The sequence below is a fragment of the Bubalus kerabau genome, chromosome 21 (assembly GCF_029407905.1).
Source record: "Bubalus kerabau isolate K-KA32 ecotype Philippines breed swamp buffalo chromosome 21, PCC_UOA_SB_1v2, whole genome shotgun sequence".
Taxonomy (NCBI): domain Eukaryota; kingdom Metazoa; phylum Chordata; class Mammalia; order Artiodactyla; family Bovidae; genus Bubalus; species Bubalus kerabau.
In genome coordinates, this window is record NC_073644.1 from 50,966,766 (window position 1) to 50,982,534 (window position 15,769).

The 15,769-nt window shown below is 49.3% G+C and overlaps 1 protein-coding gene across 1 annotated transcript in view; it reads right to left on the reverse strand.

Moving 5' to 3' along the window:
• The window catches only part of ZBTB7C (zinc finger and BTB domain containing 7C), a 382,485-nt gene that overhangs the window by 150,937 nt on the left and 215,779 nt on the right, over positions 1-15,769 (reverse strand). The window contains exon 3 of the mRNA XM_055559728.1: positions 6,026-6,084. The gene's annotated coding sequence lies outside the window, so the exon portion shown is untranslated. The remainder of the gene's footprint in view (positions 1-6,025; positions 6,085-15,769) is intronic.

A 15,769-nucleotide genomic window follows, 5' to 3' on the forward strand; every position in this document is an offset into this window, starting at 1 on the left:
AACGGGGAACTGATTTTTGTTATGGAGGGAGGAAAGTGATGATTCAGGGACCCCGAGGCTCAGAGCTCAGAACTGCTTTGCAAGCTTCCTTGGATTCCCCACTGCAACCTTCATCTCTGGAAGAAGGACCACAATGCCAAGGAATTCCTTTAATCTCACAGGAACACACAAGTCTGGATTTCAGCACTCCGAGCTCTAGAGTCACTGAGGTTGATACCTCTGGTGGTGGTGGTGGTGGTGGTATTTTTAATCGGGCCCTGAGGAAGACAGTGAGGTTCTTAGTTCAGTGGAGGCTCATTATCCTTGAGAACCATGTGTGGAACTAGAGCCCTCAGCTGATAAGAGTTAGCTCAGCAGGGTCTGTGCCTATTGACCTGGGTTGTAACATGGATGAGTATAGTTTCCTTGGGGGTCCTCCTAGCTGACTGGGGAGTGAGGGAGACTACACAGACCCAGTAAGGGGCTGCCAAGGGACAGAGAAAGCAGAAATTCCTGAAGGCTGAGTGAACCAAAGAAGGCTTCCTGGAGGAGCTGGGCTTTGACAGATGGTTAAGGACTGGAAAGGAGAGAGGAGAGGAAAGCACAAGGAGAACTGTGAGTGAAAAGCTCATAGGTGGGGGTGGGAGTGAGAGGAGGTGGGAAATGATCAGAGATAAGGCTGGAAGGATCTTGACTGCAAACAAAAGTATGAATTCTTTCTTTCTTCCTTTTGTTTCCTTGAGCCATCCTAAATTCACTGTTAATCTCCCAAGACCTATCTTGTTGATAAATGTTGATTTCCCTTGCACACCTGTTCATATTTCTGATGGAAATGTATTATAAAATCACTCCATTCAGCTGGTGATTACCATGGTAATCAGGAACGCTCACCGGCAGGCCAGCACTCCTCTTGAAAATAAGATTCTGAAGATACAGGCTTTCATTTCACTTACGATGTGCCTGGGGAGAGAGGAAGTGAAGCAGGAGTAGGGTGGGGTGTAGGGGGATGGTCCCCTCCTCTGGGGACATCTTGGCAGACAGCACGGCCCCCAGGGCCTGGGAGGGCTCTGCAGGAAAATGGGGGGAATGGACCAGACTGGGAACAAGCCAATGGGGAAAGTCCCGCATAGCTGGTGTTCTACTGTGTGCTTGCTGCTGGGGACAGCTTGGCTGGATCCCAAGCCAGAAGAGGATGTGAGCTACCGGGTGCCCAAGATCAGGAACCGTGGCTAGAATTCCACTGTGTCCCACTTCTGCCACGAGAACCACCTCTATGCCTCCTGGGATATCATGAAGATGCCATCATCAGCACTGTTATTATTTCTCCCTATCGCAAGATTCTAGTTGTTTAAGGTTTGGTAAAAGCCCCAATACAGGTTTGAACTGTATTATTTAATCCGATTTTAAGTTTTCAAGAGCTCCAACCAGACCGCTTGGCTTTAAATCCCTGTTTCGTCACTGACTGACTGTATGGCCCTGGGCAAGTTATTGAACCTCTCTGCTTCTCCTCACCTGTAAAAGGCTGTCTCTAATGTATAAGAGTATTGGGAGGGTTAAGTGAGTTAATACATGAAAAATGTTAGAATACATCTGTCACAGAATAAGCCCTCAAAAATGCTGGGGAGATAGCAGAGCTGCACCTCTCAGTGGAAGGGGACCAGGGACACTGAGAACAGGTAGTGCCCTGGACTTTGCACACACATTGCCTTGCCTTCTTCTCCTGACACCTACATGTAACCCTGTTGGAATGGTAGGCATCCCAGATCCCTGAAGCCCCTGCTGCATGGTGACAAGTGGTGGGTCTGGGCTGGAACCCAGACTCCCTGCCTCCTTTTCCACAGCTCTTCCATTTTTCTTCCTAAAGATGTTGGTTTGCTGACCTCTGCTTGTTCACCCCAAACTAAGATCCAGTCACCCCCTTACTCTGACTGCAGTCCTGGGACTCTCAGGTCAGCGAACATAGGATTCTAGAACAGTCATATCCCCAAAGTCTACATCCTAAATCATCTACAGCTTTCTGTCACTCCTACCATTGCCCATATGCATTAGTGAAAGTGAAAGTGTTAGTCGCTCAGTCATGTCTGACTCTTTGCGACCCCCGTGGACTGTAGCCTGCCAAGCCCGCCAGGTTTCTCCATCCATGGGATTTTCCAGGCAAGAATACTGGGGTGGGTTGCCATTTCCTTCTCCAGGGGGTCTTCCCAACCCAGGGATGGAGCCCGAGTCTCCTGCATTGCAGGCAGACTCTTTATCATCTGAGCTACCAGGGAAGCTATATGCGTTAGATGTTACCTAATGAAACACCACCACCATAATCATAGCAGCAGTTGCATTTATTGTTTTCCCAGTTCTAGGCACCACAGTACCTTCTCTGTTACTATAATAATAATTGTCATTAATGGAATTACTTTACACCAGACATCGCGTAACCCACATCAGTCCAGGAGCTGTGGCCCCTGCCTCACAGAACACCACCCCCCACCCCCAGCAGTTGCTGACAGGCCATTATTCTGGGTCCTGCTAACTCTGTGCAGTGATAAGGAAACTCCACCAATTTGATGCTTTATCTGGTTGCAGGTTGAGGAAAGATATTATTTCAATCAAGATAATGGTTCTATTTCTTGGACGGAAATGAGATTTTTTTTTTTTTCATTGCCTTGTGGGGGTGTCACCAAAACCTGTCTTGGGACTTGAACAGGTCAGATACAAGTTAGTGGATTTTCTTGTGATCCAAGAGAGAGTGTAAACACGACAGAGAGCAGGAAAGAGGAAAACATACATGCCAGGCCTATGAGATCACAAAGTAAGTTCCATGTGGACATTTATAGGCATAAAACCTGTGGAACAAAAATTCAGAAGGTAAGTGTGTAGTGTGAGCCCGAAAGCCTGCATTTCACACAAGGTAAATGGCCTCTAAGGAAATAAGGATAATGAAGCCACAGACACCAGACTCAGCTATGAGAGCAACTTAAAAGTCTTCTAAACCTGCCTGTCACAGAGGATAGACTTCCTTCGTGACTTTGCTGACAGATGACCCAGCTGCTCTTTCAACACCTCCTCCAACAGGGAGCTCACCAACAATGGAGCCTATGCCATCACTGACCCGCTCCTATGTTGAGGAAAGTATCTCCAGATTACATATTAATCGTAAAGTCAATTCATAAAAGGAAACCACAGTGAGAACTCACAAGGTGCTGACACTGCAGTAGACCTAAACAGACTGTGGAAACAATACACATTTCAGTAAGCCATCAAATGATACGCAAGTAACATTAGGTGATAAATGCAGCGATTTGAATGAGTGAACTTCGTGAACGTTTATATTATTTAAAATATTTGGGAATTTCAAGGGCTGTAACACAGCATCTCAAGCTCTTTAGAGGTGATTTGCTTTAATGAGGAAATAACAATTTTCAATTCTTATATCAATTGTTTATATAGTAACTCTAGGGAGTTTGGAAATATTTATAAAGGCTTTACGTCTTCTGAACATCTCACTGAGAACTGACTTGATGAAATGCTCTCTCTCCAAATAAAAGGTACACCTTGGCTCAGCTGATTCTGGAACAGACCCAGTTCTGCTGATTCTTAAGGACCAAGTGGGTGGTGTCTTACTATAACTGCAATCGGACTGAACAACACTTTGAAATCTAAACTGCCCCACTGTTGGTGTGTATAGACTGTCATCGGAAAGTAACCCCAAATCTGGATAATATTGGTTATCAGCAGAGGAGGAGCCAGGCTGCTTGGGACAGAGGTGGGAAGGATATTTTTCACAGCATACTTTTTGATACTTTTGCATTTAGGGCCATGGAACTGTATTACCTATTAAGAATAAAATTATAGTTTAAAAAAGCACATAGTTATTTCAGTGAAGACAGACTTTGACACCATTGATTTCTATTTTAATATCAATACTCTTAAAATGCAATGAAAATTACTGCCAGGTCAGGTGAAAATTACATTTGGCTATCTTCACAGCACTGACGCTCATGCCAGGGTAGTAAATATGACCAATGCCCCACTCAAACCCATTTTTTCCTGCTGGGCACCCAATCAAAAAGAGACTTGCTCTGATATACCTTTGCTTAGCTCCTCCTTCCTGACTCGGCTTTCCTCCCTCCCTTACAAGCTTTCCCTAACGCTGTCTTTTGCTACATCACATGTGCCTGAATCCTTGTCTCAGGCTCTGCTTCTAGAGAACCCAACCTAAGTCAGTCAGATGCTGCCTTCCTGTATCTTTCCAGAGGCTGGCCCCTGGTGGTAGACGCACACATGAGCCTTCCTCTTTGAGGGCAGAACCGTAACCAATTTCCTGCCCAGTCAAAATCACCAGTCTGATACCATACATTCCATGAAAGGCAGCACAGCAAAACAGTGACCATTCGGAACAGAGTTCCCACAGCTAGACCTGGTGAGACTGCACAGCTCTCTTCTTCCCTAGGATGAATGGGCAGGAGGTAGGAGCAGACCCAGAAGGCCTGCTCCATAATCAGACGTGCAGCAGTGATCAGTGGAAAGTCAGCATGAACATCAGCTCTACCTGCTGAGCAATCTCGAATGAAATACTGAAGCTCTTGGAGCCTCGATTTCCTCATCTGCAAAACGGCACACCTGACAGCCTTTGTGAGGCTCAGATGAGGCAGGACCGTCCAGTGTGCTGCGAACGGGCAACGCCACATAAATCCTGGTTGTTCTTGACATTCAGAACAAGCAAGGATCCTCTGCTTGCTTGGAACAAATCATTAAATTAACCTTTGTTACATAAATATACCCCAGCTGCTCCTCACCCTGGGCATAGTACCTGGAGCTCCCTGCATGAGAAGCAACTCCAGGGAAAAGCACGTGGACACGGGGAACACTGTCCTGGCGACAGTCCACCCGAAGCTTAGGGTGGGTCCCCATCACGGTCTCATGACCCCCAGCTGCAGTTGTCTGGAGAAGGTGGAATCTCTCTCTCACTGAGATGCAAGGAGTATCCCCCATGTGAATTTCCTGTGATCTACCCAGTGTCTGTGTTGATCTCGAATACAACTTCCAACTTGTTGAAAAACCCATATATTCTTTTCCACGTAATGAGTCATAAACTGGCAGAAACCTCATTTTACTTACATAGATCAGGGATACTTGCTATCCTGATTCTTTGCGGGCCAGTCATGAAGGCATGTCAAGCCCTGTACCATGTGGTCCTGCCCAGTGTCATAGCATTTCCTCCCCTCCCCATTAGACCCATGTCTATGACATCCTCTGCGTAGGCCATTGGGGTTCCCATCCTGGGGCCTCATCCTTGTTCCTTTCTCCCCAGAACAGCCTCCCTGCTCCATCAGCCCAGCTCAGCTCTCCCTTGACCCAGGACACCTTCCCTAACCACTCCCATCACCAGCATTTCTGCCTGTGCCATACGGGCCAGAGCAGGATGCGTGCCCTTTCATAAAGTTCTTTCATGGTTTCATGGGCAGATGTCTTCTCTTCCCACATCGGACTGACCATTCCTCCAAAACAGAGCCTGAACCTGCAGCCTCTCTTGTATTTCTCAGGGCCACCAGATAGTACCAGGCATCTGGCGAATTAACAATACTCCCAGATGGAGTAATGGACTGGGTCATATGATTGCTCTCAGTTTAACACGCTGCTAAAGGGCCTGTATGAGAATTTACTGTTCTAAATAAGATCACCCTAGCAGCAAACTTGGAATTGTGCAAACTGTTTGTGGCCCCAGGGCAAAAAATTAAAAAAAAACAACAACACATCATCCTCATACCAAAGGAGTCCGGCTTTCCTCACACACCAATCGACCCCAAGGGAGCTGCTCTCTATCATGAGCCAGTGGGCACCCTCCACTCAGAGGGCAGAGCCGAGGCTCAGACCATGAGCCTTCACAGCCTTCCATCCCTGGGTCCAGTCCCACCCAGCCAGAGGCACCTTCCAGAAGAACCAAAAGCCCGACTTCATCCAGGTCACATTCCCTTCCCCAAACGGGGAAACCCACCCACTTCCCAGGAACATTGTCAAACCACAGACCGAAGAAAGCAAAATTCAGACTCACAAGCGACCACGTCTTCTTAAATTTCAGGCCAGCAGTTTCTGTGCAAACCTGCTCATTTCCTGCAAAGAGAAGAAAGGGATGGAGAAGCATATTAGCATCTGCTCTGGGTATCCTTCAGCAGTTTCCTGGCCAACCTCTGGCTTCTGCACCTTCTCTGCTTTCTCACTCCCAGCAGCATTCTCCCCTCCCAGGAACACCGCATGCTAGTTGGGTGGGCGCCCCTGGCAAGATCCCCCCTCCTCCGGCCGTGGGTTCGGCCCACGTCGCCTCCCTCCCCCTCCCCGGCGCCATGCCAGTCTCAGATTGACCACTGCCTCCAATTCCCTGAAGGCGCTGGGCTTCTTCCCACTCGGAGTGAGGCCTCCTCTTCTGTAGTATGGGGTTGCCTAGCAACCCTGTGCGCCAGCTCAGAAGGCCCTCCTAAATTGGACCTCACAGCACAGGGCATCTCCTTGTACAGCTGCCTGAATCTTAACAATCTGGTTCTGAATAATAACACAATGGTAATTGCATGCATGGGCCCCAAACTACATTTAAATAATGTTCAAGAGCTGACACAAACCAACAAAGGCCAGAAAATGCATTTCGGAGGTTGACTGTAGGGCCAGGCAGGACGTTCGGTGCGGGAGAGAGTTGACACCAAAGACTTGAGTTAATGACAATGCCAACCTGAACTGTGCATTCTCCTGCCTCTCTGCCTGAGCATGTCACCACTTTAATGTGCTTTAGGTGAGTTTGGGATCTGTAGAGGCAATTAATGGCCAGCGGTTGTGATGCCTCAAGACAGGATGTCTTATTGTTCTTCGGCAATGATCGGAGAGATTTTTGGAGGAGGTGGGGAGGACATAGGACCAGAAGGGAGCATTGTGCCTGTGTGATTTCCCGTGGCTTTTACGATTGTGGCTAAATACATTTTAGAAGGTAGGAGAAAGAACTTACCAAGCAAGAGTGCAGAGCATCTGCTACCTCAGTGAGGGACAAATTCAACATGACTGATGCGTTTCAGGATAAGAAGTGAAGGCAAAGAGGCCTTGACGCTGGCTAGCACGCAGACGGCAGCCACTTAGTGTGGCGTGGGGAAAGGCCGTGTGCACGCAGAGTCCAGCCTGCAATCTGTGTCCCTGGCAGAGGGTAATGAAGAGCTCTGCTCAAGGCAGAAGAGTCTTCACGCGTGGGAAACTGCAAGCTGACAATCTGTTCCTCATGGAATGATAGCAGTGAGGGTCAGCTGCTCCCTCCTGATGATTTGAAAACCCAAAGCACTTGTTTTTAAAAGCTCAAAATCATCCTGCAAGGGATTTAAACAGATAGCCGCACACCCATGTTCATAGCAGCATCACTCACAATAGGCAGGAGATGGGAGAAACCCAAGAGTCCATTGGACGAATGGGTGAACAAAATGTGGTTCACATGTATGACGGAATGTTACTCGGAACAAAAAAGGAAGGGAATTCTGATATATCCTTCAACATGGATGAACTAGAAGACATTATGGTAAATGAAAATAAGACAAAACGACAAATGTTGTATGATTTTACTTATATGGGTATCCGGGCTTCCCTGGTGGCTCAGACGGTAAAGAATCTGCCTGCAATGTGGGAGACCTGGGTTCGACCCCTGAGTTGGGAAGATCCCCTAAAGAAGGGAAAAGCTACCCACTCTAGTATCCTTGCCTGGAGAATTCCATGGACAGAGGAGCCTGGCAGGCTACAGTCCACGGGGTTGCGAAGAGTCAGACACGACTGAGCTGACTTTCACGCTTCAATCACAGGGCAGTCAAATTCATAGAGACAGAAAGTAGAATACAGAGGTTACCAGGAGTTGGGGAGAGAGGAGAATGGTGAGTTAGTGTTTAATTTGGGGAAGATGAAGATGAAACTATATGTTCTAGAGATGTATGGTAGCAATAGTTGCACAACAATGTGAATAAACAACGCCACTAACCTATACACTTAAAGACGGTTAATACGGTAAATGTTATGTATGCGCTGCTGCTAAGTCGCTTCAGTCGTGTCCGACTCTGTGCAACCCCATAGACAGCAGCCCACCAGGCTCCACCGTCCCTGGGATTCTCCAGGCAAGAACACTGGAGTGGGTTGCCATTTCCTTCTCCAATGTATGACAGTGAAAAGTGAAAGTGAAGTTGCTCAGTCATGTCTGACTCTTCGCGACCCCATGGACTGCAGCCCACCAGGCTCCTCCGTCCATGGGATTTTCCAGGCAAGAGTGCTGGAGTAGGTTGCCATTGCCTTCCCCGAACGTTATGCATATTTTACCACAATTAAAAAAAAAAAAAATCCTCCTGTGGTAACACAGCTTTTCTCACTCAAGGACAAACTGGGCTGTGTCACTCTGGGCTTGCAAACATGGTGTTCATGCAGCAGCATCACGGATGCAGGTGTCTGAGCATAACAAACAGGATCTCCTTGTGCCCACTTCATGGAGTCCGAACCCCATCACCGCCCAGAGCGGGGACCCCTTCCACCCAGCCGGGCCCATCCCCCACACTCGGGACCGGCTTCCTCCCCCAGGCACATGGGCTCCTTCTTGCCCATGCTGCCTGCCCAGAAAGCCATTTCCTGTGGCCTCCACCAAACCAAATCCGACCCTTTCTAGTGGATCTACGTTCTGCGAACGTCACAAAGCCACCCTTGAGCATTTGTTTGGGAACGATTCTATATTCGTGTCTGAAGGGTTTGTCTCTCCCCTAAATTCTCTGGAAGGACCTTTGGACCGGGATTGTCCCTAACATTTTTTTGTCTGCCACAGGCCCTGAGCACACCCTGTGCTGTTCCCTCAAAGCTCTGGGAGGGAAAATGGGCTGTGCCTCCTTTCACAGGGAATCCGGGCACAGCTCCCTGCCTGGGGTGCAGAGCATACCTGCTGGCTGCAGAACCCTCAAGCTAGAAACTCCAGGCAGGCGAGCGCGTCCCTCCAGCCATTTTGAGGTATAACTCAATGTGTGCAATAAACAATTGAACATTTACAGATTTTATTAATTTGGAAAGGTCATTAGAGCTAACAGCTTCTGTGAGTGAGAGTGAATAAATAGCATGGATACTTTTTTTTTTTCTGCATCCAGATTTTTTTTTCTTGGAACATGCTTTAAGCCTCAAAAAATAATGTTACGAGGGAAAAAAAAGGGGGAAAACATCCAGGCTTAGGACTTCCCTGGGAGTCCATTGGTTAAGATTTTGCCTTCCAATGCAGGGGTGCGAGTTCAACAGTGGCCAGAAAACCAAACAGAAAACAGAAACAATACTGTAACAAATTCAATTCAATAAAGACCTAAAAAAAAAATCCAGGCTTGTGAGATAAGAAGAGTCTGACGAGAGTTCCTGACAAGCCTTGTTCCCTCTCTGAGCCTTGGTCTTCTCCTTTGCTAGTTAAGGAAGTGATCACGAACGTCCCTTCCCACAATTATGGTCTGCGGTGAGAATGTGAAGCTATCAACTTTCCAAGCTAATAGTTACCCATCCCTCACCCCATCCATCCTCCCAAATGTTGGGCACGCTTTCACCTCTGGAGAAATAAGGTTCAAGTTCATGGCCCCTCAGCCAGCAAAAGGTCCTTAAAGATTTCAAGTGCCTTCCTGGACCCTGACCTGGGGGATCTCAAACCCAACAATCTGGCTGCCTTGCTCTCATTAAGGAACACTCCAGACTAATGACTTGTTTCCTCGAATCTCCAGGAAGGGCTGGAAATGGGCCAAAGGACATCATCACCCAGGCTCCGTCTCCTCAGCCCTTGGCTCCATGACCAGTCGGCGCTGTCTGTCAAGGGCCAGACCTCTGCAGGGAGCGCACGCCTGGCTCTCCCCGAGGAGACTCGGAACCAGAGGTCAAGGTGCCGAGGGGTCTGGCTCCAGCCTGCTGTCGCGTGTAGAAACGCTTGGCCCTTGACCAGGCTGTGCAGTCCAACCTCCCTCCCTTTCTTCACTCTCAGCCCCTCTTCTCTCCTCCCCAAGCATACAGACACTGAAGGTGGGAGGCCCATACATGTCTGCAAATCTGTGGCCACAAACTTCTAGGTCCTCTTCTCTGATTGCTCCTGGCTTTCAGTAGCAATAGGAAGACTAAATGTGACTCAGAACTATGAGACTAACAGCCTAACGCTTGTACCAACATTAGAGACCAGGGTTCGATCCCTGGCTCAGGAACATTCCTTGAAGAAGGGAATGGCAATTCACTCCAATTCTTTCCTGGGAATTCTCATAGAGAGGAGCCTGGTGGGCTACCATCCACAGGGTCGTAAAGAGTTGGACACGACTGAGTGACTAACTCCAATATTAATTAATATTAGCTAACACTTTTGTGATGCTTTATAATTTAAAAAAGTGTTTTCCCACGTACCTGTCTGGCAGGTGGGATAGAGTTAACCGTTTACTGAGCAATGGCAGTATTCCAGGGTCTTTGCTACCTGTGGGGATGCACACAAGAGAAGGTGTGGTCCCTGCTTGCAAACTCCCTCCAGGACACTGTACAGTCAGGAAGATGGAAGCACAGAGAAGCTGAGTGACCTTCTCAGAAGAATCCAGCTCACAAGCATCCTTGCTCAAACCAAGCCCTAGAACTCAGAGCCTTTTCCAGGTGTTCCCTCAAGGCCTGCGAGTTTTAGTATGAAATCTCACCTGCATGATGTCAACCAGAGGGACCAGACAGAGCACTGCATGGTTTGGGGACTGTGAAAGTCTAGGCCCAGAATGAACAGTGCCTGTGGGTCAGGCCATATTTGGCCCTGGACACCTGAGAGGAGGAGGCCCCAGACTGGAGACAGGTCAGAGCCTGCTGTCGGCATGACGTTGGCCCCTTGTGACCTTTCTGCTCATGGATAAACACCATTGTTCTCGATAGCACCTTTGTAGAGATGCTGCCTTGAGAGCTGACGCAAATTCATGAAATCTTTTTCCTTCTTTCTTTTTTTAAATCAGCACTAACCTTTCTCTTCCAAGATGCCACAGCACTTACGATCAACATGTGACAGAAAATTGGTGTTGTTCTTCTCAGGGTCTCTAATGGCTTTTTGAAAAGCATCAAATGTCCATGCTGGAGCAATCCTGTAAATCTCTCACTTTACAACCAGCATACCTGAGTCCAGAGAGGGCAAATGTCTCACCCCAGGTCACACCAAGGACAAGACCAGAAGCAGAACATGGGTCCCAGACTCCCAGCCTGGGGCCTGCACACACCTAGTGGGTGGTGGGAGGGTTCCCGTGCGTCCTGTGTACCCTGCGCCCCATAGCAGCCTCAGCAAGCACGCAGGGCTGGGAGGGGCCTGTCTGACGCTGGATGCCAGCAGGTAGACTACAGCCTCCTCCCACCACGCACACTATCCCCGCCGCCGCAACCCCCTCCAGGAATGACTTTCAAGCGACTGACTCTACCTCACGGGGAGGGGTACAGGCTGTGAGAGGTGCCTTCAGGGGACAGGGAGGTCATTAGTCTCTGCTGCAGGGCCTTGCAGCTCCCAGGAGGCCATAATGCTCTGGGGTTTAGAGCCAGACTGACCCTGCCATGGACCAGCTATGTGACCTTGGACAAGTGACTTAACCTCTCTCTGCTTTAGATTTTCACCAGCAAAATGGGCAGAATAATGGCACTGACCTCCTACCTCCCGGGGCTGAAACAGAGATGAAACGAGCCAGTGGGACACACTTGGCACCAGGTGCGGCACCTGTGTTCTCTGGTGAGGATGGTGAGACCAGCTTTTCCCTGGGAGATCAGCCCCATCGGGGAATGCAGACTGTGTGCTCGCTGCTAAGTGCTAGCTCCTAGCTCGAGCCCAGCACATGGATGAGCGCTGACTGCGCTCCCATGGGAAGTGCTACTGGGCTGGTGGCAGCCCAGCACCTGGTGAGAAGACGCCTGGGGTGATGAGCTGTCGCTAGCGTGGGTCAGCTGAGGTCTATGGTGACAGAGAGGCAGGGGCTTCTCTTCCCAGGATCCTTCTGAGGCTGTGTTATGTTGGTTACAGTTTGCTTTTTCTGCTAATATTAAAATTAACCACGCTGAGGTCATAAAATGGCACAGACAGTCCATCTCGTGTTTGTCTAGTCCTTACAGAACCAGACATGCTCTGTCCATAGGATCCAGCAAGCATATACTTAAGTATTCACCCGAGGGAGCTGAAAACTTAGGTCCACACAAAAACCTGCACACAGAAGTTTATGGCAGCTTTATTCATAATTGCCAAAAGTGGAGGCCATCAAGATGTCCTTCAGTGGGCGAATGGAGAAATAAACTGTGGTACATCCATGCAATGGAACATTACTCAGTGCTAAGAAGAAATGCGTTATTAAGTCATGAAGACATCAAGGAGCCTTACATGTGTATTACTAAGTGAAAGAAGCCAATCTGAACGGGCTACATACTATATGATTCCAACTATACGACCTTCTGGAAAAGGAAAAACTATGGAGATAAGGAAAAGATCAGTGGTTGCCAGAGGGCAGACAGTCCAGATAAACAGGTGAATCACAGCGGGTTTTACAGGGAAGCGAAACCATTCTGTGTGACCTTGTAATGGTAGACACATGGTTTTATACATTTGTCAAAACCCGTAAAACTGTACAACACGAAGAGTGAACTCTAGTGTAAACTACGGACTTTAGTAAATAATGATATACCAATAGATTGACAGCTGCACACTATCATATATAAAACAGACAAACAACAAGGAATTACTATATAGCACAGGGAACTATATTCAGTATCTTTTAATAAACTATAATGGAAAAGAAGAAAAATATATACATACATATATACATACACGTATGTATAACTGAATCACTTTGCTGCATACCTGAAGCAAATACAATATACTTCAATAAAATAATAAAATAATGTATCAGTATTGGTTCACCAATTATCACAAATGTACCACATTAATGCAAGATATTAATAGTAGGGGAAACTTGGAGGGAGGGGAAGAAAGAGGGTATGTGGGAACTTTGTACTTTCTGCTCAATTTTTCTATAAACTTAAAACTGTTCTAAAAAAATAGTCTATTAGTTAAAAAAACAACCAACCCAAAAACACAATACTCAGGGCCAATTAGTACCCACCTCCATCACTGGGCCCCACTGGGTGCCACGCTGGGGTCTTGGAGGAAGGTCCAGAGACCAACACGGTCCTTTCAACCAGAAGTACAACCACGCCTGTCCGAAGTGCTAGAGACTGTTTGGGAAAGCCAAGAGGGCAGGCCAGCAGGACCCCCTGCCCCGCCCAGCTGGTGAGGCAAACAGAGGCACGGACCCCAGCAACCGGGACACTTCTGCTTGCCAGGCAGTGACTGAGCATTAACTCACTCTTCCTGAGCACATGCCCTGTGCCAGGCTCACCGCCACTGCCTTCCAGAAGGGAGTCAAACAGAGACCCAGCCCATGCCCACAGCCAGACTCCACCCAACCTTTACTGTTCCTCCACCCCCAACAGCCGATAGAGTAGGTGCCCGATAAACATTCCTTGAATTCAACAGTGATTACTTGCATGCCTCTTTATTTCCCCACGAAAGGAAAGAATCTGATGGTAAGCTTCCCTTTCCTCCAGCAAACTCCTGAGTATTTGCTGAACAGAATAAACAGCAGCACCCCCCACACCTTAGGGGAGACCTTGCGTTTGGTCCAGAGGCCACTTTCCCAACCCTGGGAGCACATTCAGAGGGGCTTCCCCCAGACGCACTTGCAAATGCGATGTTGCTTGGCGTTGAGAGCCCACTCAACAAAGGGACATTTCCCTGCTTTTCCCTGGAAGTGCTGCAAAGTGTGTGTGTGTGTGTGTGGTCATTGCCAAGCAGCCTGCAGGGCAGTAGCATGGCCCTTGGCCCCGGGGCTCAACATGCGGGCATCTCGGGGAAACCCATGAGCTGAGGTCCAGCCCGCAGGGCACCAGTCCAGGTTGGTCTGCTCTGATTGAGAGAGGAGAGAGAGGTGGGGGGATGGGGACAGGAAAGTATGCGTGTGTCACTGGAGAACAGTGTCTTCCAAGGCAACCAAATCCTCTCAGTCATTGCTTTGGCGGGTGATGGCTCCCTTGGAAGTCTGAACTTCTGCGACCTTGGCCTAGAACCTTAAAACAGCCTGAGGAGGAGAAAGGGCTGAACCCAGAGAGCCGAAGCCAAAGCTGGGGCCTGGGGCCTGGGATAGGGGAGGCAAGAGAGCCTGTCCAAGGAACAGAGGCCCAATCTCTCTGGTCAGGCTGCCAGCCCCAGTCCGGCTGCTCAATCACACACGTTTTCTTTTTTGTCTGGCCTCAGGGAAGTATTCCTGGGCTTGGGCAAATCTGAGGCAGGGCTAACAGCAGATCCTTGCCTGAGGAACAGGGAAAGGTTATCCAGGTCCCCACCCCCCAGGGGCCCCTGCCCACACTGCCAGGGTAAGAAGGAGGAGGGCGCCCACTGAGGGGGTCCTTCCCAATGCTCCTCTGGCTGGTGAGGCAGGATGGTGAAAGCTCAGTGGAACCTGAGTGGATGCAGGGGAATGATAGAGAATAGTCGACGCTGTAATATTCAACAATGGTTTAAATCTGGGGAAAAATGTTTTCTTTCCATAACATAAGGAAGAAAGCATGACAAAGCCTTCACGTCTGCAGGGCTCCTGAAGAAGGCATCTCAGCACAGCAGAATTCCCACAGGGGCTGAGGGGCAGAAGGGAGTCTCGTGGGTTTAATAACAAGGTTCTATGTGCCTGCCTTCATTGGCTGATGGGGTCTGGGGCTGCGTGGGCTGCCCACTCTGCCTGTCCGCCTGGTTCTGCTGCCTAGTGGGGCTGGGACTTCGAGGCTGGTGTGGGCACGCGTGTGGGGAGGGGAACCGGAGGGCCCTGGGAGCAAGGCTGCCTCGTCAGCCCCCGTGGGGACGGACATCAGGCTGGCAAAGGCGGCATTCGGAGGTCCACGCGGCAGAACCAGGAGGCGGGCCTGCTCTGTCTTCGTGACCACAGGCTTCCCGTTGGTGGCTTTTCCCGCCTGTGTGGGTCTTGCCCTTGTCCTGGTGCCCTGCACCCTATCACTCATACTCCTCCCTCTATCTAAACCTACTTTCCAGGAAGTTCTATCTCACCTGGTGTCCACTGTGATAGGAATAACTAATACCAGGCTTTCTCTGGTGGTTTGGACGGTAAAGAATCCACCTGCAATGCAGGAGGCCCGAGTTGGATCCCTGGGTCGGGAAGAACCCCTGGAGAAGGGAATGGCAACCCACTGCAGTATTCTTGCCTGGAGAATTCCACAGACAGAGGAGCCTGGTGGGCTACAGCCCATGGGGTCGCAAAGAATCAGACACAACTGAGCAACTAGCACACTTTCTCTTAGAGAAAAAGATGCTTTCAGCCCCCTTTCAGATGGAAGAAAAAAACTGATTCCCCCGGGAAAGGATTTACTTGACTTTTTATTTTCAAACTCCACTGTTTACTCTGCACCCCAATGATGCGAAAGACAGACCTGCAGGTGACACTGTACCTGCAGGCACGGTGGCCAGCAGGGTCCAGGCAGTGCGGGTAGTGCAGCAGGTGTCTGGACAGGGGGCGGGCGACGCCCACAGCCCAAGGAGCACCTGGAGAAGGCCGCCTCCGGAGCTGTCCCCTGCGGCCCCTGCTCCCCCGGGACCGCATCACTCCCCCGGCATGGACACGCCGTTTTATTATCCAAACAAGGGCACTTTGAGAATGAAAGGGGACGCTGTTAATAGTCACCAGGGGACAGTAGGCATAAAGCGGCTGTCCCAGGCCAACCATGACGTGTCCCTCCA